We start from the raw sequence: 25,500 nt of genomic DNA, 5'->3' as shown, positions 1-25,500 counted from the left end.
AGGACCCTGCACTGAACTGTAAATGCCCAATTCTGCTACCCTGCAATGATGAGAATCAGTGGCAATTGTCCTGACAAATGAGATATCTCCAGAATTACTTGTCAGTAAACAAGGAGAGGACTTGGAGTTAAGGATAGCCATCACCCTGTAGGAACAGAGCCAAAGCCTGGGTATTTCCACAGCTGAAGAAAGGAGACAAAGCATCTACTGCCTCGTATGAACTAAATGTCATTTGTCTTCTAAAGCTGGTTGTACTGTAAGATTGCTATTTCTTGTTTCCCCACAGTCCCCACAGGTACTATAAAAATTTAATTTCTACTCCAAATATTTAAATCCCAGTCAAGCCTGTTAACATTTTGAAGGGTAAACACAAAGGTGTGTAATTGTTCTGCACAGTTCTGGGTCCTGACAAAAGGCTGCATCAGCTCTAACTCTTTTTGGGGTTTTGGGGTATAGCTATTTCTTAGTAATTTCAAATGTAATATGTTCTGGAATAATTTAATTTCTTCTCAAGAAAAGTCAATTACAATAAATTACTTAACTGTTGGGTACTGAAGTGTTATTGCATGGTGAGTCATTTTTTTGGGGCGGGTTTATTGAGATTTTTTCCAATAAATTTAAACATTTATGAATCAGAGAGCATCACCTCCTCAAGAGCATCAAATACTCCTCAAGAAGTTAGACTTTTACAAGTATTTCCAGTGTTTAAAGTAGCACCACTTAAATTATTAGCATTTGTGTTATACATCACCTTATTTTTCTGTTGAGGTTAAAATGTAACATACAAAGTCTTTCCCAGGTAACAGGAATTCAAGACTTTTCTAAGAGACACTAGAATTACTGTGTAATTGTTCTTACCCAGTAAGGTCTTACAAGTGAATTCAGAAGTTCTTATCCATATAAAATTGTGATAATGCAAAAATATGTGAAGGCAAGATGCTGATCATAGAAGCCTTATAGTCTAAATAAAAATAATTATGTCCAAAATTGGTAAACAATCAAACAAAAAATTATCAATCCGAATGTTTATGTTTACAAGAAAATCAAATCAATTTCCAAATTAAGTATACCCCTAATGTATGAACCCAAGAAACATAAGTGGTTTCCACAATTATCTTCTTGCACAAAAAATGTAATTTGCCATAAGAGATGAAGAACAAAAACCTTCAGTCTTAATAAAATACTCTATTTTCCTTCTTAGAGAATCTGGTTTAATATTTTCTCTTCATACAATTTGTTAGCTTTGTTAATTATAAAGCAAACAGCCTGAAAACATCACAGCTGAAAGCTATGAACATTGCTTTAAGGGCTTTTATATTGATTTCAGACCACTCTCACTGAGTGCATCAGCATAATATTAGTGCCATAGGCAGGCAATATGTGTTGATTAGTACAGAATCAATTTTATCTACTTTCACACTTGAAATCATATTTAATTAATGAGAAATCCAAGCAAATACTTTTTGAAACAAAATAACTCTGATCCCTCTTTAGGAGTTCCATTAATTTATAATGTTCATTAGAACCTGAAAATTATTGTGGCTTATCTTTTCAATGAATAGAGGTCTGTTCCTATCACTGTAGAGAAAAATTCCTTCAGGCAAGTTTCCCAAGATTCCCTAACACATCAATCGTTACAGAAAATAAAAACATACTTTAAACAACCTCAGCATGGTTATACCCATAGGCACAATTTGGCCAAGAGAAATTTGATATCTGGGAAAACAAATAAATATTTCTGCTTGCTATTTGCATGGAAGAGAGCTGAAAAGAACCATATGTTTACTTAACTTATTTTTATAGCTTTTATTAATTGAATCTAAAAATTTGCAGCATAATTGCATTTGATCTATTACAGAGAAATTAAACTCTATTGCACCAATATTTTTAAAAAAGTAGTGACTAAAATATCATGACATTTACATTAATTGCACTATTTTTGGTGTCTTACCTGACAAAATACTGTTATAAACTTACCTATTACCATAAAATCCTAGAGAGATGGTGTTCACTAATCAACACAATGTGGAAAGGTGGAAGCTGAGAGTGGTGTAGAGGTGTTAAGGCAGCTTAAACTCCCCCCGTGGCCTCCTGGGGGATCAATAGGTTTGTAGTAATAATGACATCTAGAACTGGCATTCAGTTGATCTGCTAACCATTCTTTGATCTGCCAAAAATATTTGGCTTGGCCAGTACACCAAAATTACTAAGAAGTTCTCCAGAGGACAAAACTGTGTACATGATCTTATCTAGTCGTGATATCTATCAATCCTATTTTTTTAATCCCAAAAAAGTCAGTAAGAACCTGTAAATCTGCTGAACTGCAATTGATGAGTTGTATTGTTGATCCACGCAGAAAGAGGAAATGGGGCAAATTCCAGCTCCTTTTGCTGCTCTCATATATTTCTGCAACTGCTTTTGCTCCACATTGTACCCTAGCTTGAGTCCACGACCACCAAGGCTACCAGCCAAGTACCCACCTAACCCATTCACTCTCCACTCTCTGTGAGAGGGTTGAAAACAGAACATGAAGGAGAAATCCTCTGGTCAGGATAAAGACAGGGGAAATACTTACCAGCTCTTGCTGTGTTCAGCACAGGCTCGACCTGGAGAAATTTAAATTAATTTTTTGGTCTGTAGTGTCAACACTTTCCCCTCATCTGAAGCTGACCTTCATCACACTTATTTTTGGTTCCCTCCACCTCTGTCTTTCTGGAGTTTTGTGCCCTTTCACGGATACTCCTTCCAAAAAGTGCCATGAGTGGGACCGAAAGGCTCAGCTGTGCCTGAGTTGGCTCCAAGTGGCTGGGATGGGCTGCGCCTGGCATGCGGTAGCCCTCAGCCTTTCCTCTCAGAGGCCACCCCTGAAGCTCCTTCTGTCAACTCCTGGGCTCCTGCACCTGGCATGGGAATCTTACCTAAGAATTTCTCTCCCAGGTCCTGAAACATGTGGATGTACAGTACACTTCCAATTTGAAACTGAGCAGGGTTTTGCTTTGGAAATACAGCAAGCTATACCTACCTGTCTTGGTTTTTTGGGGTTTTTTTCATAAAATTAATAAATCACCAATCACAAAAAAAATATAATTTCTGGCAAAACTCAACTGGGTACTATATAAATCATCCATTTTCTACTAATTTCTCCATCCATCCACAAGCTAATCTGTCCCTATGTTCATATGTGTTCCTCTAGAAAAATGCAAAAGTTTTGATGGTTGATGTTAGAAGGCTATATGTATTTGAGATTGATATCAGTGCCTTGTTTTCTATGCAAGATACATTATTTACACAAATCCCTTCTTGGTGCAATATTCAGCCAATGAAAGAATTATTCTCCCTTACTTTTTTGCTGGCACCTGAAATAAAGTAAAAAATAAACACCAGTGAGTGAAATGTCACTGCCTGTTTATTTGAAACCTAAAAGGCCTTCATGCAACATCATCATTTGCTACACCCTTTAGTATGCCAGACAACAGGATTTTTTTTTAAGTATTCTCTGGGAAAATGGAAAATATAGATTAAATACCTAAATAAATTAAAAGACAGGAAAAGAGGTAAAAAAAGAGGAAACATTTTGTCTTAACAAGCTCTCCTGCATTTAACTCGTTCATAATGAAAATGATACACTGGAAAAGGAAACCTGATGGTTTGTGGAAGGTATGGAAGATAGGTAAGAACAAAGAAATATAAAATAATGGCTAAAGAGTAGGCACTTACAAAGACTCAGTTTTTTATCACTAAATAAAGGAGACATATCAGAAGTTTTTGAGGTTTTTCCCAGGTGCTGTGCACTTGAATCAGAAATTGTTTTAAAACAAAACAAGAAAACCAAAACAAAACCTAAACAAACAACCCAAAATCAACTGCATAAAAGCTCCAAATTGGACTATGGTACATGGGTCAGAAAATTGATAATCAGGAATGATTTTCTGTAATATTCTCACTTGAATATGGTTTGAGTTAGTAATGAAGAAAAACTAATTTCATTTCATGGTGGTTTAGTGAACTGTGAGACAGATACAGAAAATCATTTCATATGTATTCAACTTGCAGTGGGCAGCATTACACACAAGACCTGCAGACAGTAATCTCAGTGGAGAAGTGTTGTGGTTTCATTCCAGGAATGGGGAGAGAATCTGGAGGGTAAAAGTGAAAAAACTCATGGGTTGAGATAAAGACATTTTAATAGGGAAAGTAAAAGCCACGCTCATATATGCAAAGCAAAACAAGGAATTCATTCACCACTTCTGATGGGCAGGCAGATGTTCAGCCACCCCTAGGAATGCAGGGCTCCATCTCACACGAGGGTTACTTGGGAGTGCAAACATCACCATTTCAAATGTTCCTCCCTTCCTTCATGCCCTGTTTTTACTTGCTGAGCAGAGGCCATATGGTGTGGGATATCCCTTTGGTCACTTGGGGTCAGCTGTCTCAGCTGTGTCCTTGCCCAATTTCTTGTGCACCCCAGCCTCCTGACTGTTGGGGTGGGGTGAGGGGCAGAAAAGGCCTTGGCTCTGTGTAAACGTGGTTCAGCAACAATTAAAACGTACCTGGATTATCAACACTGTCTCCAGCACAAATCCATAACACAGCCCCATACAGAGGCTGCTGCAAAGAAAATTAACCACAGCCCAGCAACCACCAGCACAAGCAGCTAAGGACTAAAGGGATAATCTGCTTCCCTGCAGCTCTGACTCGGAGCAAGGCTGGTTGAAACAGCACCACAGAGATTTGAACTGTTCCTGAATACCTTGTGTCATTTACGGAGGCAGAAGCAGGGACAAGAATAAAGCAGCTTTACTTATAAATAAAACAAACGTCTACAATAGATCTCCTTGCCAGTTGACCAGCTAAAATGATTTTTCATTCACCTGTGACAGATGACTTGCTCTGATCTTGACAAGTTATTTTTGGTCCATTGAGGCAGGATTCTATGGGAATTAAAGTATAGCAAAAAGAAGAAACTAATTAGCTTTGCAACACTAATGTTTAAAAAACTGCATTATAGTAAATATAAATTCCTACATAAATTACAGTAAATTAGAAACTATTTTTTAAGGGTTTTTTTATAATTTACTTAAATTTATTAAGTTTATATATTTATAATTATTTGACATTTTTTAAGAATCAATTTTACCAGAAGGTAAAGCAGCTACTTTCACTTGGGAAGCTGACCTGTTTGTTTCCTTTCAATCTTCAAGCATCTACTTTTCCTTTTTATTTCATAAATAGAACACACAGGTCATGAACAAAATAAAGACATTATATCCAAAATCTGGTTTGAAAAAGACTTTTGATGTACAAGTGTATTATTCTAAAAGGCAAATTTCAACTACGCAGGCATGAAAACTTGCAAGGATTTTAAAACTGTAAATTCTACAGCATAATCAAATTATTCCATGAAGGAGTTTCTGAGACTTTGCTGACATGGATGGACAATGAGATGCAAAGGAGTGTGCAAAGAAAGATAAGCTAGCCAAACTAGCATATCAGGGAGCGTCTCAGATGCACCGCATAAAGAAAATTAACCCAGCAGTGTACACCCTAATTTCACAGTTAGATATTTCAAAGGAAAAGAGCGTAGAAAGATCTGAAGGTTAAGAGTTTTTGACTATCACAACATTCCCCAGGATTTCACCCAAGGGACTACAGAAAGCAAAGATGACATTCCAACTGTATCCTCAGAATTCTCCATTACAAATTTGGGGACTGCATTTTACCAAGAAATATTCACAAGACATAAAGTGAAACAAAAATGCTGAAATTTATCTCGACACCTTCACCTGTACCTTTCAGTTGGTTGTAACTTGTCTCATAAAAATCAGAGGAAACTGAAGATTCAGTTATGCTCCTCTCTGCCAATGAACACACAGACTTTGACTTTCAGATGTAGAAGGGAGATGAGATTGGAAGGAGGAATGCAGGAAAAAGCAATAGGATGTTGGAGTTTTCCTAAAAGGCAGTAAGTGCTGAGTTGTGAAAATGTAAAATGAAATAGGATTCATGACATTTCCCCCTTTTCTCAAATATTTAAGTTATAAGGATAGATTAGCAATAAGACTTCCAAAATGTTGTGGAAAAAAGATATTAAAAATAAGACAAATGTATTGGTGATGAGAGCTATCACAATGTTTTCGATCCATGAGAAGAAGCAAAGGTACAGTTTTGGGGGGTTTTTTATTCATATGTCTATCTTGATTAAATTTTTACATTTTCTCCATATTGAGACAAATATAAATATCATATATGTATACATATTTGTATTGTAGCTTGCAGTTTAGGTTTTAAAATCAGAGAGTATGATGGCGGTCTAAAATCAGGGAGCTATCCAGAAATATTTTGAAGGCTATCTATTCTTTTATTTCATATATAACAAATTCATAAAAAGGACAAAATAAATTTCAGCAAATCTTTCCACTACTTTGAAAAAGTCACAAGTTATTCATTTGCCTCTGTTTCATGAAAATATTTTCTGAAGTCACTTAATGACATCTGGACTACAAGATGAGATAGATATCAGTAACAGGGTTATAAAGGGCAAGCAGGTGTTAACAAGTGTGCAGTATTTGTAGAATAGTCACAGCTCATTTTTGCTAAGTTTAACATGAATATCTTGTTTAATAATGTAAATACATTTTAAGGGGTCATAGAAGCACTAAGACTTATATTTTGTTTAGTTTAGATTTGTATTTTTTCCAGATTTTAATTTTTTTTATTTCTTGAAGAAATTTATGTGTAGACCACAGAACATACATGCATTCTCATACACACAAATGCTATGTGTGCATACACGCAGATATACATCCCATCATTACAGAAACATTCTGTATGGTAAATAATTTTTTTAGAAAATTGATACAATCCTACACTTCAGCTTAATATGCAATTATTTTTTTTTAAAACATGTTAAGCAAATTATGGCAACAGTGTGAACTCTGGGTTTGGAGTTCTAGCAATGGATCAGACAGAGTAATGTAAACTTGAGTATTATTTTTTTTCTGTCTGGTTAGTCCATAATGCAAATAAAAATTGATCTATCCCTAAAATAAGATTTTTTTTCAACAATATTGTGGAACTAATAAGAAATGAAATATTTTGCTTACAACCTTTTAAGACAGAATGGTATTCACCCCCTGTTTCTGTACCCATATTCCACATACCTGCTCAAAACAAAGCACCTCTATGGAGTCAGAACCATGCTTTCTGATAGGGATGGGTAGTTTTGCTTACCCTACGCCAACCATCTTACACCACTGGCTTTCCTAGTGTTCATCCAGTTTTACATTTCCAAATAGCACCATTATTCTAAGGAAAAACAAATTTAGAAAAGCAATTTGAAAAATGGAAAGATGATAAATACTCCTTGAGCATCTATTACCTTGATTTTTTTTATTCAGGTAATTAAGAATTTCTTTTCAATGACTACTGAATTCCAGCTGTGGCAGCTTCCTTAGATTCTGATATATAAATGGATATATCTGTTGTATAAATTTCCTGACACCCTGTAACTCAGAGCAACCAGGGAGAACAAAGAGATAAGCATATAAGGAAGTAAAACCTTCCTTTATTAGAATTTCGTTTCATTCATTCATCTTTAAACATATTACTAGGTGCACCAACCTATCTAGAAGAACACTTCTAGGAAATTTAAGTTTTTACTCTTTGCCTTAGAAGTTTCCTTCTGTTTTTTTTTTAATCTGTTTTTTTTCCATGGCATGAGCCATGAAAGCAAGCACATCAGAGTACAGACTTATTCTTTTAAATTAGTCTTTTAAAAACTGAAAGGATTAGAAATGTGTAGATTTTCTGCTGAAATAAATCCATTAGAGGATTTAATTTGATTAATTACAAATTAATAATCACCTCTAATCGGTTCATATTTTTTTCTACATATACTAAGGCATATTTAAGTATTAATTATTAGCAATATGAAAAATGCACATACATTAAATTAAAACCCTAGTAAGACTTATCTCTTTCCAACAGAAAGTTTGACAGAAAAAGAAAGCAAAACAGAATAATAAGAATTCTGAGTAGTAACAAGTTTTACATATCTGCAGCATATTTCACTGCAAAGGTCTAAGTACAGCAGCAAACAGTGAAGTCATCTTCATTGCATATAACAACATCAGTCAATAGGAGCTGGATATAAGCAATTATACTTAATAATACTGAAAGGAAAGATCAACAAATGAAAGGAAGAACACTTTTATCTTTAGGCAATTAGGACGTCAAACAAAGCAGAAAGCATAGCAGAATTAGGAGGAAATACTGAGGAAAGGACACTCCATAACTTAATTGGAAATTACAAATTAATGAGAAATTTTTGCATAAGTTTTCAATAAGGTAGTTCTTGCTGGTTGATATTCTCATTGAATCAAATCCAGTGCATGTTTTGGGATACTTCTTGTTCCTTAAGAAAAGCAAAATGTTACCATTTCAACAAGTGCAAAACGTAAGGTCTTTCAAGAAAAGAAAGAAGGAAGAAAGAAACACTACCTTACAGTCACCTTAGCAGCAACCTTCACTCCATAGCAACCATTTCCTGATGTAGTGGCAAAAATGCCACAGAAGTATTGAGCTCATTTTGCTGCTTGATACATTAGGAAGGTTTTGTTTCCTTAGCATCTGAACACATAAAGAGAATTCCATGTTAGTCTTACCCTAATTTAAAAGGTAAAAGTTTATTTTGTCATGTTTTATTTCAAGGATGACTGGCTGAAGAGTGAATGAAGTCAGTCTAATCTCTCCTTAAGAGCTTTGTCATTAAAAATGCCCAAATTCTTCAGTGGATGCCAAAAAAAGCATTACTTTAACTACAACAAGAACAAAAAGAAGAGATGTGGAAAGTAGAAGGTATAAGGGATCCAAAAGGAGTAAGTCCTGGTGTGTATGTTTCTAACCAGCTGTAGTGGAGACTGCTCCTCAGCTGTCTCCAGAGCTGTCATCTTCAGCACCCAACAGCTCTAGACTCAGAGTTCAGCCCATATCTTGTAAATGCAGAAGCAAGTCATCATGAATTGATTGTATCTCTTTATGACACAATAAATTCTACAAACATTCACCTAATACAAACATTCTCCTAATGGAAAGGAGAAAAACAATAGAAGCACGTGCATAAGTTCTTGGAAAAAATACTCATTGGACTTTTTCTGTAAAGCCAGATAAAGAAATGCCAGGAGATATTTGTGTTGTTACTGATATTGTTATCAATTCACAAGAGAATAAATAAAATATTTACAATGACCTTTTCATAGATGAGATGTAAAATTAGGATCCTGAGATGAAGTACAAAATATTGCAAGATTCATACTCAGAAAGATGTGTATAGCCCTATTTTAATAGAAGTAAAGGAGAAAACAGTGCACACCTAATTACAACCTCTTCAAAGGATGTAGAAGTAGATCCCAGTATGGCAAAACAAATATTCTGTGAGCTTCCCCAAAGAATATGCACATTATGACACATTTCCCAGGGCAAAAGCACAGTAGAAAGCTTGCAGGTGAATGTTTGGCATGTGAGAGAACAGTCACTATGATTCTGGTCTTGTTTCCTCCCTAGAAGGCCCCTCAGAGAAGGAAACAATTCAGGATACAGTCAACATATATATTTGCAAGCAGAGAGAATTTAATTTCTTTATGTGAGCACCAAGTGAGCTGGGCATAAACTTGTTATGGCCTGGAAGGCAGAGTAAAATTACTCTGTATTGAAACAATCCAAAAATTCAGACTTCTGAGGCAAGGAACACTGGAATGCTGTTTTATTTGGCACATTTAGTAAGATACTTTTCTCACCATATAAGATGCAAGAAGGATGTTTCCTGTCATGATTATGCCTTTGGTGTCTGCTTTGGCTTTTAAAATCCAGTGACCCTATTTACTGCTGCTGTAACATAACACTGTGTGTTACTGCCTTGTGCTGGCTGCAGAGATCTACTGAGTTGGACAAGCAAAATTCTGTTTCTGAGCAGGAGTGATAGGATGTGAGTTTGGGGAGTTGAGGAAGAACACGACAGACTGAGTAGAACAATTAATGCTGTGTCATATACATAATTTATTTTTATATAAAATTCCAATGTTGGACAAGGTTGGAGCTGTAACTGGAGATACTACATAAAAATCTTTGTTCAAGGTATAATTAAAAGACCTAGGAGGAAGAATTAAGGGAACCAAGATTTACACTATAAGTTACAAAGCAAAACATCTGAAAGGAAGAGAATACATCCTTAAAAACAACAGTCTCAACTCTAGGTTCAGAACTACAAGATCAGAAAGATAGATAGTTTGCCTGCTAGCCTCACTTTCAAAGTAATTTTTATATCCGGAAAGCAAAAAAGATTTTCCATTGAGCATATTTTTGTCCTTCTAACTAAATTCTGGGTGGGAAGTTTTCAGCAAGGCCTGGGTCCTTGCTAAACAAGCAGCTAGAAATCAAATTGAAAACTTAATTGAGAGTTATGCTGATAAATTGGAATAAAAATTAATTGTGTAGTTCACAGAAGTATAAAGTTAGAAATATTTAGAGCACTGCACAGTTGATATTTTAAAACACGCTCAAGATATTTTAAACAAAGAATGTCTAATGATCAGCTAGACCTAAATCAGAAAATGGTTATAATTTTATCATTTTTGTGATTCAAAACAAAAATACAAGTATTTTGGTAACATAAACTGTATGTATCATCAGTTATGGTTGAACATCATCAAATAAAGAAATGTTCTCTCTTGTCATGTTATAATATAATGACTTTTACAAACCTGTACATAGCTGAAATTTTCTGATGTATTGTAAGCTGTTACCAATTGGCAAGAACTGTTGAGGCTTGTCCTATCATTAATGTAGAGCCCCAATGTATGAGAGAAGGGACTTTTAGATTTGTCACAGTGTGTAACTACAGGCTCTGTGATTAAACCACTGTTTGTTTTTTTATGTGAATCATTGGAAGTGCAGTTTAGGACTAAGGATTGACTCAGACATCTCCATTCATGTTATGCACAGGTTTAGCACTAGTTCCAGTGCTGAAATAGGAAAGAAAACAACATTTTCCCTTCAGGCAAGGTTGGCTGAGGTGATGGAGCCTGTCTTCTGCTCTCCCCCAACCACCAAGACTCTCACAAGGGATCACATCCATGAGGAAAGAAATCATAAAATTGTTGCTGTTACCCAGCAGTCTATACTGTCAGCAATGATCATACTTTCTGAATCAAAATAACCACTTCTGAAATCAAAATAACAGAGATTGCTAAGAGAGAGCCAAAGAAGTTAAGAACATTGCAAAAAAAAAAAAAAAAAAAAACAGATTAGACAGACCAGATCAGGACTCTATTGTCTACTCTCTATATTTCACAAGGTTTTCTGTATTTTCTGCTCTGAAATTCTAAAAAGCCATTTTTTCCTATAGTAAATGAAAAGCTTACAGGATGTTTCCAAGAAGATCTAATATGTCCATTTCCTTCTAAGTTGCACAAAGCCTGTGAACATTGACAGGAGAAAACCTTCAGGATAAGAAAGCACCTCCCTCCCCTCACTTTCCCAGTGGAAAAGGTGTTTAGTTTCCTGTGTATTATAAAATGCAACGTCCTTCTGTGCATGTATTTCTGAAAAAGTAGAGAATAAAACCTGATGCTTTAATGTGACAATTACACAGCAACACAAAAATGGTAACGCATCAATAAACATAGCACAGCAATTCTGTGATTACCCCCAGATGTTAAGATCTTGTAAATTTAATTTAGTTCCACATTACATTGGAGAAAACACATTCATAGCTTTTTTACTTGCTTTGCATTAAATGTAAATCTTAATCAATTACATAATCTTTATATAAAAATAGATTAAATGAGGGTTATTTAGGTAGAAAGTCACAAATGTTAAGACATGAAAGATTTACATTTCCTTGGACAATTGTAATTCCTTTGTCATTATGTTTATGACATGACCTTCAGCTACAGGATCACATATATTCACCACAGGCTATTGCCTCATTCAGGACCAAAGTTGCACAGAAAATGAAAATGTGACCCATTAAGTGTCTGCCTTTGCAAATGAAACATTTCAGAACCTCCAATGATTTTTTCAATTTTCTTTACCCACATACTTTTGTGGCTGGCAGCAGAGTATTTACATTATTTAAGAATTTACACTCAGGATAAATTAAGCATCTTTATTTGTTTTCACTGTGTTGAAATCTAACATGACCCTACAAGCATTTGGGACAAATTGTCTTCATGTCTTTCTTGATGCCTGCACAGCTATGCCTGAGTTTGCACACCTTATTCAATAGCAAATAAACAGATCTAAACCACAATCAGCCAGTACTCTGTTTGCTGTCCCTTAAATATTTCATCCACCTAAATCACATAGTTTTATTGAAATTTGAATGTCATCTCAAAGAACCATAAGAACTCTCATGTGAGCTGCTTTACCAACCGTTATGTATGGTTTTCCATAGATCTTACATGCATGCAAAAATTTTAAAAAAACTTGCCACTACTCACCAGGTAGGAAACCAAAACCCTTAATTTGTTCCTGTTGTTAAACTATTACAATATTTTCATGTTGCCAGGCTCTTCCTTTAACACCAACAGGGTACCTATTAAGAAAATGTCCCCTTCTGGGGATACTAGATTTGTGATCATTAAAAGGTACAAAAAATTATTTGAAAATTAACACTGCAATATCAGTATATTTTCAGCTGTCTTATTCTTTCTTTGCAAAGACGAAGCTCGGGGAAATTGTGTGTGTTAACTTACAGCTTGCCAGCAGGAGTATCATTGAGAGCATTTACTTGAGAGATACCAGGACATTTCTTTTCCGTTAAACTGTAGTGGAAAGCTGTCAGATTCTGGTCTGTTCCTGTGCAAAAATAACTTGTGCTGCTGTTACATTGTTCAGACTGATATGGGGATTATAAATTATTCTTAGGCATGTACTCTCAGCTTTGTAATTTGCACGCATTTTGGAAGAGTTCTGAACATTTATTATGCCCATAACCTAACCTCCCTAAGCATTCATCACCTGATGAGAATAAAGACTCTATGTAAAAGCAACAGAAGGAGCCTCTCTGTAAACCTAGACTTCCAGCTGTAACATCAAATTGAGTTAGCCATTTATCTTCTCTCTTTTCCATAGCTTATAGACTTTATGAGTTACTCATTTAATCTTCTTTCAGTTTACCATTTATATTTCCCCTTACAGGCATTATATCTTTTTTATGCTTGCATTTTTAAATGTCATATAACAGCTTCCTCCTCAAAAATTATTTTCAAAATCTATCCAGGCAAATAACGCTAAAATTCTTCAGATCAGACATGTCTTGTAATTGCATTGTTTTTTGAGTGTGTTTTTATGCTTGATTTTCTGAGGCACAGAGCGTCATGACATTGGTAAATAGAATGGAAATTGTGGCAGTATGACCCTTAGAGAAATCAGAGAAAACTCTGTCACTCATCTTTATTGCACTGGGCCTTTAACCAGAACCCCCTGCAGTTAACTTGGTTAGCTTCAGATAACTTGGTTATCTCAAGATAACAATGTGGTAATGAACACTTAGTTTGTTATCTTAAGATCAAGATTTTATCAGGGTTGCCTGGATCCCTGTTTAGTACCTGGTTCTCTGATGAAAATTAAGGTATCCAAAATGGATTTAAAATTCATACCATGGGAAATAAGCTGTAGGCATTAAGCTGTAGGCATTAAAAACTTTTTTTCCAGAATATTTCAGTCCTTTCTGGTACAGCCTTCTAGATCACAATCAGGAAAACCTGCACATGACTCTCTAATTAGACTTTGGCAGCTTCGTACTGGTAATTGCAATATTGAATACTGCTCAGTTTAGATTTAAATTTTCTTTTTTTTTGTTGGTTTTCTTTCTGGTTTTTATTTGTTTTTGTTGGTATTTTTTTTTTCAATTTTGTCTTTTAGTTTGCTGCATGCTGCAGGTAGCCCTGGCTACCTCAGCAGCCTGTTTGCACAAGCAGGACATGAGCATTTTGCTGTTGATATTCAGTGATGATGTTTGAGTGGAAAGCAAGATACCAGCAATGGAAAATGCTTTCATCCATTTCTGCTGTCAAATTAGACAGCTTCAAAAGAATTTTAAAAATCTTGTCATTCTATTGCTAAGCATTAGAAAAATTTAGTTGCAGGGAGCTGCTGACAGATCAGAACTATGCTTACCTTATGGAAGCTGCTACTCCTTATAACTTGCTCAAAATTGATGGAGGGTAACTTGTACATAAACCACCCCTTTCTCATTTGGTGACTCTTCATTTAGAAAGATGCATTCTGCAAGCAGAGGACAGATCTTTGCTTTTGAAATCCAACAATTTCTTTTGTGTTCAACTTCAGGGCGGTCACCAAGTGATGCCAGGTGCTGAGGAGCAGAACAGTCCTGACAAACAAAAAAATACCACAATTTAAAAGAAATAAATGATTGTTAAACACAAAGGGATCAAAGAAAAAAAAATTGTGTCTGCCTATGAGCCACAAAATAGCACAAAATACTTTACATCATTCTTTCTAGCTGTAGGTCTGAAAAGCCTCAAAATTCAGAGTTCTTCAGCAGGTGCCTCAGGCATACAAAAAGGCTAAACTGAAATTTGTGTAGCATTTTAATGAAAAATGTTAGTCTTGGGAAAAGCCTGAGACTTTAGTTTTATTTTTATGTTTCCTAGTTTAATGATAAAGCAGAAAAAATAAATATTTATCTTTTTTCTGTTAAGCCCTTTTTATCTAAGCCATTTGTTCTCAGTGACAGTAAAAGAATGTAAAATATTGAAAGTAAATTATTTTAAAGTTCCCATATATAACTCACAAGTACAAAAATTCGAGAGAGATTAAGGGGTTTTTTTATTTTCATGTGATTCTTTGCCTCTACTTTCTTGATTAATCTGAGACTATAACTTTAAAATGCATTTCTTTCTCTAAGGCAAGCTTTTAAAAATTCAGAGGTTTACAAGCTGCTGTGAAATACATAGGAAAGATAAATGGATAATGAATATTACAATGGAATATTATGTTACTTCTACTGTAATTATCTGTGCTGCAATATAGGTTAAAATATTACCTGTTTATTAATACATTTTCAAAGGTTATTACTAACTTTCCTGAGGCATGACAAAATATAAGTAACTAAGGTTTTTTTTTCCTATGACAAAGCTGTGTGAAAAAGACAGTACATAGACGTTCAAGAAACTGAACTTTTAAGTTCAGCCATGCAAAATTTCTGACAAGAGTTTCCAAAAAAAAAAAAAAAATAGAATATCCTATCTTGTAGCAGTAATACATGTTTGTTTGATTTTTATATAGCCTTTAAATGTTTTTTTCTGATGAGTAAGGCCAGGCAAGATTTTGTTGTGTTTTTTTTCCTGTCATGCAGAATACTTTTTCTGAACAGAATTTGAAAACTTGTTGCATTTGCATTTTCTAGTCTCTAGGGACATTTTGCACCTTGATTTGATTCCTGGATTTCTGGAGAGAATGAATAATAAATGACATGAAAATTGGAGAGCACAACAAAATAATTTGATGCATTCAACATCCTTTAAAATTTATATAGTGAATGTATTATCCAGAAGTGTGCCATGATCAGGAGTAACTCAGACAAATTAGATCTACAGTACCTGTGTCACACCACATGCATGCACAGAATCCTATCCTGGAAGTAAAAATGCCAACCATTTTATCTAAGGAGAGCCACACTGTAAAAGATCCACTTGCCCAGCACTTAAGCTTTTTTGCCAGGGAGTAGTTTCTTGTAGAAACTGTTTCTCCACTGATTCTGGGGTTAATAGATAAGTTTTTACAGAAAAATAAGGATTAATTTCTCATATTAAGGATTGAAAAGTACAAGATTGGAAAAATTATTATGTGTTTGTTTTATTTGACTTTTATTAATTTCCCCTAATGTCTTTTTTAATACTCTGCATCAAAGTCTTACAACAGTTGTTTCCTGGAATCATAAATTTAATCCCCAAACTGTTAAAATAACGGATAAATATGAGAAAAGTGTTATCTGCCTCAGCAGCATAAATGCAAACATTTATTTGGATCAGATTAGTACCAATCAAAACAGTGCAAATTATATTACTTGCTCTTGTTAAAGAAAGCTCTTCACGTTTTGGATGCACAGACGTGATGTCAATATGACCACATGAGGATTTAATCTAATTGGAACTGAGATCTTGATTCTCTGCAACCAACCAGCTGAGTCTTACATACTGAATACCTACATATTCCAAAAACAAATTTCAGACAGAAATTGCTAGAACTTCTTCCAAAGGAATCTTGAATTTTTATGGAGGATATCTTTTATCTATAAGGATTTGTTAATATTGTTCTGAGGGTTTAAAAAAAAAAAATTAAAGTAAAAATTCATACTGTTCACAGTATCTTGAATATAATCACTTTTTTTCCCATTTTGAGATTCAAATTCACAAATGCCTTGGAAATCTGCTCTTTTGTTTGTGAGGTAAATTCTCTGAGGTAAGCTAGTTGTATTTTCCTTCTGCAGCACAGAACAGGGACAAGCATAACAGATGTATCAGCAGAGGCAAAGTGCAGTGGAGCAACCCTCTTCTGTACATGAATGTGGAGCAATGCTCTCACCCATGTGCCTAGTAGAGAAGTCATCAGTGGAGCTGTTTTCTTTCCCATTTCAGCATCTCACTTGAGAAAACCAAAGGCAAGTTGCCATAGCAAGGAGGGAAAAACATTTCTTCCTCTTTTGCATCCCATAAGACATAAAGCCATATGGCCTACCTCATTTTATACCCTTTTAAGACCTATCTTTACATAAAAGGGAAAAAAAATGTGTACTTTTACTTAGTCTGACACAACTATGCACCCCATAGTCCAAAAGATTCTAATGCAATTAGGTTCCATCAGCATCTGTGCACCAGCAACAAAGTGCTCAAGAACATCAGAATCAGTAAGACATTAAGTCATGAGTGTCTAATTGTTGCCCAAATTGGCATAATTATAAGAGGATATAAAAACAAATTGTCATTTAGGTAATCTTGCTTTCTGTTCACTATCAATTTAACCTGGATGCAAACATACCATTAAGTGCTGGGTACTCTAATTGAGGAAAAAATGTGATTTTGATAGACAATGACCATATGAAAAAAAAAACAATTAAAAAATATATAATCTGATAGAAAATACTGGGGAAAGGGGTTTATTAAGCCTGGGGAATAAAACCCCAACAAACCAAAGAACCAAACAAACAGACAAACTCCCCCCCACACACAGCTTTTAGCAGATATTATAATTTTAAATCTATAAAAAAACAACATTAAAGCATAGTCACTTCTTTTCCTGATAGCTCTCAAAGACAGGGACATATTGGGTGTCAAAAAAAAACCTGTGGAAATGTAAAGGAACCATAGGATATACTTTTGAACAAACACAAGGATAGACTCCCAAAGGAGCCTAAGCATTAGAGACCAATATACCTGTCAGGAGTCTCTCACTCCGTGTGTCTGTCTATCTTCTGTCTGTCTAATGGAATACAGTATCAAGGAGAAAATAAGTAAAGCTCTTTTCCTCCTTCTGACTGAGATTTTTCTATTTTAACTCTCCCTTATATGGAGACACATTTTTCAGTCCCTGCTGTCCCTGCCTATCAAAGAAAAAAGCAGGCAACAGCTGGCTGATCAGAAGTCAGTATGACAATCAGAACAGAGTGGCAATCAACAGCTACAACAGAGCAAAGCCAGAGTAAGATGAACCCCACATTCTGAATCTTCACTTTTCTAACCATAACACAGAAGACTTTTACCCCAGGCTTTCTTTCAGATCAAATGAAAATATGAGACAATGGAAAACCTTTCATATGCTGAGTCCTCACCTAGGGAGTTTACGCAACTGCAATGGAAACAGAAGAAAATATCAGCTTTATAAAACCTAACTTTAAGATTTTAAAATGTTACTTTGATTTCCTATTCCCACATTGCAACTGTTCACAAAACAAAACAAAACCAAAAAAATTAGAATACTTCCACACAATGGCCATAGCTTTAATTAGTTCCTTCACTGTTTCTGATGCATATACCTTGATCTACATCAGATTGAAATCTGGCCTTTTTGTTTTCACACCTTGGTTTTAAGTAGTTGCACTAGTAATACATTTTCTAAGTTAAATCAGATAGAAATAAATTACTTTTTTTCCATTCCAGACTCCTATTTTACATTTGTTTTTCTGGGATCTTGCTACACAATATAACTTGAATACAAGTGCAACATGTGCGATTATATTTCAACAGAAGAAATGAAAAAAGGGATTATTTAACATCTGAAGAGATGAGATCTTTATACACAGGATAAGAAGTATGAATATTCCTAATCTGGTTTTGTGACATGATGCAACATTGCTTGAAGCATAAAAATTATGCATGTGGCTTTAGTTTGACTGGTATTGATTTAAGGATATGATGGAGATGGGAAAGGAAATCAATTATGGGCACTGTGCTTATGGATTACTGCTCTGCAGGCGCATAGGTCAATGAGAGCTGGCCTTCAAATAGCCAGGGAAGATGACTAATAACACACAGATGGATCAAACTGAAAATTAAAATACAGTATTCAAAACTTGGGCGTGACCGAGGTAAACATTTAAATGTGATCAAATGCAGACCTCTATAATAAGATGTTTATATCTTGCTTGTCATCTGCTTTCCCTTCTTAACTAGTGGAGACAAATTTAGAATATAATTCACCCTAAAAAGAATGTTCAAAATGTCAGATAAATTAAAATCTGCCTGCAACTGCCTAATTCTCTTTTGGACTGTAAAAATAGCTTATGCTGATTATTTCAGATCTGCACAGTACTAGTCTAAAATTAGGTGAGATTAATACCACAATTAATCTCTTATTATTACCTGAGCTAGCTGTTAAAAGCTAGCTAGGGCACCTTTCATGAGGCCTGCAAAACACGTATTTGCAGGAACATCTTTCCCACAGTGAGAAAGCCACAGAGAGAAGCAACCTCTTCTCTAAAGTACACGCTGGCTGGATAAATGCAGACTGTGAAAAAAACTGGTAGCTTTGCAACTCACCTTCCACCAGTGAGACCATGAAATGTTGTCAAGTAAATTCAGTTTTCTTAAATGTTCTGCCTTTCAGAGTAGTAGACAAGTTGTAGGGGGATTTTCAGTAGGAATCAGACTGAACAATTGAAATAATAATCTTTCTAAGCATGAGAGAAACTTACACTGCAGCAATAACTAGTGAGCAAAGATGGATGATGTTCTGAGTTTTAGAAGATGAAGAAGTCATTTCCAGAAAAGAAATTATAAAGAGGGACATTATGTATTCAGCTACAATTAACACTTCCAACATGTCCTGGAAATTCATTTTCCATAGAAATCAGTTATTCAGATAGTTATTCAGACAGTTCACAGTATGCTTTGCAAATTAATTGGAAGCCTCTGAGAGTACATTGATGGACATGTGTAAGGCACATAGCAATTTAATTTTTCTAAAAAAGAAAAAATCATTGCAGACTTTTTCTTTCATATTTTACCCAGATACTTCCATGGTTTCTGCTTAATAAAGAGCTCCTTGTTTCTGAGATGTGAAAGACTGTTTACCTAAACCCTTTAAATTTATTTATCTGTGCCACATTTATGTGCAGTTTTCTTATAATATGCTTAAGACAAATTACTGGGGAATCAGTTACTCAAAAGTTGCTGCTGCTTCACATTTATAATCACATCTAGTTTCAGGCAAAATAAAACAATGAACCAGAAAAGCTAGAAGTCTTAATTTGAGCTTAATCCAGTGCTCTGAGGTATCCAAGACAACCACACAGGTCTTGCCATCTCTTAGGAATTACAGAGAACCTGTGCCCTCCTGGGTCATTTTTTAGAGGCTGGGTCAGACATCCAAAAACACCTAAAATACTTGATGGCACCTCTGTCAAGGCACTGTTGGAAACAGAGAAATGCAGTTTATTTTGAGGAAGAACAGCTAAACTGTCCCCTGGATGAATTTTAAATAGAAAGAATTAATCTTATTGAAGTCTGGAAAATTTTGAAAAAGTAGTGGTCTATAAAGGTGTACAGAGACACCAGAAGGAGGTACCCTCTAGGAGTGCTCTGTGGTGAAGATTAGAAAGGTTAACACTCTAAAAGATGCGGGTGGAATTATAATATACACTCAAAGAAGAAACCTTGACAAATGTTTTGTGAGGAGAGAAAGAAAAAAATCATCTGAACAAAGAAAGGAAGAGAACTCTTCTAGTTTGCTCTTGTTTCAAGCAATTTTTTTATAGCTCTATGCTTTTTATACTCCTAACTGTTTGCCTATTTTTGATATTCTAGGCAAAAAACTACAAAAAAATATCTGGATTGAAGGAACTGGAATTTTACAATAAATGGATAACAAGGCTGTATTGTGATAAGCATATAAAGCAAAATACTGCTGCCTCCAGGCTGACAGTCAGCTGGAAAAGCAAGAGACACAGAGAAATTTTTATGTGATTAAAAGTAATCAGGAGGACACTCCAGCATGCAGGAAGGTATGAACTGCAGTGTTATCTCCACTCCAGCATCTCATCACCTCCACCATCAGTCCTAAGATGTGAAGGGATAAGGCATTATTCAGATAAATCATCAGCTGACAATCTAAGTGATAAAATGCAGTCTTTTACCAAGACATGAATGAAATCCCAACTGTGGTCAAAACAGGTTTTAAATAGACTGATATTCTGACATTCTTCATTGCTTTTTCCCATTGCTTTTTTTTTTTCTTCAGGTCCCTTTAGTAGCAGCATATTTGCAGGTACCATATAAATACCATATTTCATTCCTTCATTTCTGTGTCAGATCCATAATACTCCCTCAGATTTGTTAATCTCCACAACTGAACTCTTTTAATAATAAATTGTTTCACATCTATTCCATATGTAGAATTATTAGCTAAAGTGCATGATTTTCTCAGCTGCTAAATCAGTAGTTTGATTTCTTGTCACAGTCAAGTTTCAGCATGGGAGAGTAGAGCACCATCTTGGTTAACAACCTGCCCAAGTTAAATAAACCTTAAATCAACACTTGAATTTTATCATTTACTGTAGTTTTTACCCATCAAATATTTCTTGGGGCACTGACTCCCCAAAAATATTATCTGAAGAGTTTAATAGGAAGCCTTTCTATTACAAACCCAAAAAAGAGAAGTTTGCCCAAAACCTAACTTTTAAATTAGTTCAGCAGGAAACAGCAATGATCTGAGAGACAACCATCATACAAACAAAAGAAAATTAACAAGAGAAGGATTCTTACTTGGCTGATATCATATTATGTTCATTACAGATGGGTCAAAATTTCCTCTGCCTCGTGCTGAAGCTTTCTTAAGAATTAAGGCTGGTTTTTAGGTTTGAATTTCTATCAGGGACCTTGTGAGTTCAGGATAAGCTTTAATACTTTATGTCTTGTCAGTAAGGAAATGCTCTTGAAATTAATTTTACATTGGAAACCAATGTTTGAATTTTATTTCATTTGTTTATATATTAAGCTTTTTCATATCACTGGAAAATAATTATTTTACTGCAATATTTGCCAGATCTAAATTGAAGACTAAACTTGCGTATGCAAGACAAAATGACTCTGCATCAGCAAATATTCTGTAACTCTGGTCCTTGGACTTCCTCATGGTCCAAGTAGATTTGGTTCAAAACAGCTTGTTGAGCAGCCAATATTTACATTCCCTTGATACATTCGTGGAAGAAACATCTGTTGCTGAAAAATATTTTTTAGAGACTAACTTCCTAATGAGGGAATAACAAGATAGAAGTATTTTTTTCTTTTAGGAAAAGGATGAATAATCTTGGAAAACAAGAAAATGAGAACAAACCAAAGTACAAAAAATACCCCAAACATTGCTCTGTGCTTTTCCTGTGCTTTTCAACAAATACTAAGCACATATCTATGTTAAAAAGCTTCATATAAAATACCCTACCAAGAAAAATTGGTAAGTAAAAAAATCCCCAGACTAGTATAAAAATGACTTGAGAGATTAAATAGAAAAATTCTTCAGAGAATCACACAGGGATTTAACTATTCAAAAATAATAATAATTTGAATTCCAGGATTATAAATTATTCAAACATTAGATTTTTTAAAAAATATATACAGTTAATTTCTAATTTGTTAGTAATTTCATAACTAATCATGGTCACTTCACTGGCATTGGCAGTGTTATTAGCAGAAATATTTAACAGAATTTGTTTCTTTGTTAAAAAATTATAAAATATCAATCATGTTAAAAATTAATCAAAGAAAGTTCTTAGATTTTGAAAGTTAATATATTACTAATTACAGACACTGATGTTTCTAAAGTTAATTAGATATTTGTGATTTATGCAGGAGATTAGATGCCATTAATAGAAAAAATAAATTAAAAGGCAGCAGGGCTCAGCAATACCTTTACTCAATGTGCTGGTAACATGAGGTTCTGGTTAGCTGCAAATGCTTTGTAAGAGATTATCAGCTAAAGATATTCTGTTATTTCCTGTTGTAAGCTGATCTGAATGCCTGGTTCCATGGTAAAGGGGAGATAGGTGCAACATGGAACATGAAGCTTAAAGTAATAGGAAAAAAAAAAGCAGATATAAAAAGAGGGAAAAAGAAAGAGAAAGAAAAAGAAAGAAAGGAAAAAAAAAAAAAGAAAAAGAAGTTACACTGCTTTAGAGCTCCTCACACAAGAATCCACAGTAATCCAGAATCCCTGAATGCTGCCCATGCGGTTTTTTTTCTTTTTTCTCATTTTCCAGTAACACGAAACCTACAGGGGAAGCTGGGGGACAGCTCTCTAGGGAAATGTTCTCGCTGCAAATGGAGTTTGTTCATATCCTCCAAATACTGCTACAGTACTGAAATCGGATAACAGTAGAAAAATAATTTGTGGTTTCCTTAAATGTACTCAAGTGTCAAGAACTACATTTTGAAACCAGTGTGATATGAATGTGTTATAGCTATCACAATTACTGCTAATTGCCAGTTATGGATCTTTTCCCAGCTTTATAGTTTGAGCTTCTGCCTGCTGCTACACTAGTGTACAAATCGGAAACAAAACAACAGAGCAGCTATTTCCTCATATCTATTGCATGAGAAAATAGACTGGCTGTGTCTGTAAGGCAGTGAAATACACCAGGAGGGCTCCTTAGCTAATGAACCATTCCAGCCAACGTCTGGCATGAAACAGGGCACAAACTGCTCAAAGAGGTTCACATCATGTCCTGGCAAACCAGGACATAGCCTGTTGCAAAGCTATCCATCACACTGTCAAAGATATCAAATCAGCTCTGCTGGGGAGGGATTTCTGCCACCCTGACAGAGACATTTTGTGACCCCCTAGTGCCAACCAACTATTAGATAGTTAGATTAGCTTTAGCTTTTGGTCTGACACATACCCTTCATTGCTTTTCTCCCTTGCAACCTTTCTCTTTCCTCATATTTCAGACCTAAATAATGGGAAAGGCTTTGCATTTGTTAACTAATCACTCAAGTCAGACATCAATCTATTAATGGAAAATTAACTGCTTATATGAAATTATCTTTGGAATCCATCATCTAAGCTCAAACTATGCACATTCTTGTTGTTTTCATGCAAGTCGCTGAAATAACTGAGGAGTAAAACTGAGATAACCTTTCCAGGTAATAAATCTAGTCTGTTCTGATGCTGACATATTTCAAATCTTCTTGATATTACAAAAAATTGAAAATAGTTTTGTTTAAGAAAACTCATGAAATACCTAAAAATCATGCATCTTAGTAATTCTACAGATGTCTGACATAACTGTATTACAGCTAAACTTCCAGATTTGTAAATTCCAGTCAATCTGAACAGACTGAATTTCCATCAATACATAGGAAATACATTACAGTATATGTGTACATATACATAGGAAATACATTACAATACCTTATATTAACAGTAATGGATAAAGGTCATGTCTGATGCAGATAAACTTTAAAGAAATTTGAATGAACTCTCTTGTTATAATGCTATACAAGCTATATATCAACGTAAGAGAAAACTTCGTGTGAGAGGGAGTGGAGCAGTCTGAAGATAATGAAGCTGGTGATGCAAATGCTGATAGGGTGAGAGGACACCTAGTGGAAATCCCTTTTCATATGTCTACAACTGAAGACTTATGTGGATCATTTATTCATCTTTTTTACTCTGCTTGAGCACTCCTTCTCCCCAGCCTCATTCCTATTTGTTTTCTTAGTATAGATGCAAGTCCTAGTTACTCCTCCTTGGTTTATAGGTATTTTTCTCAAATTCAATGCAATAATTTAGACCACTTACTGCATAATCCTATCAGTTCTGTCAGTCATCTAAATATATTCATTGCCTCTGTACTGGATAATGAATTAACCTACATCCCTGAATGTAGCTCCACACAATCAGAACATTCTCCATGACAGGAAGGTGTTTAATCCACCGTGCAGCCAGGAGGTGGATAGGGAGGTGCTGAAGCTGCGTATTCAGTGCCTGCTGCCATTCTGAAACCTGCAGGGTCAGAGGGTTTTGCCAGTTCTCCAGACAAATTTGGGATGTCTGCGCTGTTCCCTAATGCTGGGGTTCACCTGTTTCCTGCAAACAAAAAGGTTACCCACACCGTGCTATTCAAACACTGTATGCCATAGCCTGAAAGATGAGATCTTTTAAGCATTATAATTTACTCTTTGGAGGTGTCTTGCTTGACTGTTTATAGAGATTAATAATTACACCAAGAATCCAGATTCTAATTATTAAAGGATCAAAAAACATAAATTATGCACATTGCATAGTTTTTCAAAATACAGAGCTTTAGAGACCTGTAATCTCAGCAGAAACTTTTATTATTTTCTGTCTTCATGGCTTCTACCATTTTAGCAGATGAAGGGTATCTATCATATTTCTTATTACTTTTAAAAGTTTAAAATTACATACATAATAGAGACATACATGCTGACAGCTATACTAGATTAATACAATCATGAGGGGAAGCAGAGGGGCAGGCACTGATCTCTCCTCTGTGGTGACAAATGACAGGACCTGAGGGAATGCCATGAAGTTGTGTCAGGGGAGGTTTAGGTTGGATATTAAGAAAAGCTTCCTGATCCAGAGGGTGTTTGGGCACTGGAACAGCTCCCTAGGGCAGTGGTCACAGCACCAAGCCTGACAGAGCTCAAGAGGCATTTAGACAAGTATTTCAGGCACAGGGTGTGACTCTTGGGGATGGTGCTCTGCAAGGCCAGGAGTTGGACTTTGAAGGTTCTTGTGAGTCCCTTCCAATGCAGGATACTCTGTGATTCTATGATGAGATCAGGATTTAATTGTTAATGCTTGGTGTTAATATAGATATATTTAAGCACACACTTAAAATCTTTACTGTCATTCATGACTTTAAATACAGTAGAATTATTCGGCCTTATACAATTGAAGTTAATCTGTTTCCCCTGACTGCAGATGATAATTTAAGGTATAGATAGCATTGAATGCTGTTAACTG

At 35.2% G+C, this 25,500-nt stretch overlaps 1 long non-coding RNA gene across 8 annotated transcripts in view; it reads right to left on the bottom strand.

The window, feature by feature from the left end:
• LOC135299105 (uncharacterized) overlaps positions 1-25,500 on the bottom strand; it is a 100,310-nt gene that overhangs the window by 37,214 nt on the left and 37,596 nt on the right. For all 8 annotated transcript variants that reach the window (XR_010361155.1, XR_010361160.1, XR_010361156.1 and 5 more), the window contains 7 exons: positions 14,179-14,392; positions 12,753-12,855; positions 11,418-11,471; positions 8,500-8,628; positions 7,231-7,305; positions 5,790-5,952; positions 4,872-4,931 (listed from right to left, as the gene is read on the bottom strand). This is a non-coding gene — a long non-coding RNA (uncharacterized LOC135299105). The remainder of the gene's footprint in view (positions 1-4,871; positions 4,932-5,789; positions 5,953-7,230; positions 7,306-8,499; positions 8,629-11,417; positions 11,472-12,752; positions 12,856-14,178; positions 14,393-25,500) is intronic.

The sequence above is a fragment of the Passer domesticus genome, chromosome 4, assembly GCF_036417665.1.
Source record: "Passer domesticus isolate bPasDom1 chromosome 4, bPasDom1.hap1, whole genome shotgun sequence".
Classification (NCBI taxonomy): Eukaryota; Metazoa; Chordata; class Aves; order Passeriformes; family Passeridae; genus Passer; species Passer domesticus.
This window is presented reverse-complemented; position numbering and strand designations above follow the sequence as displayed.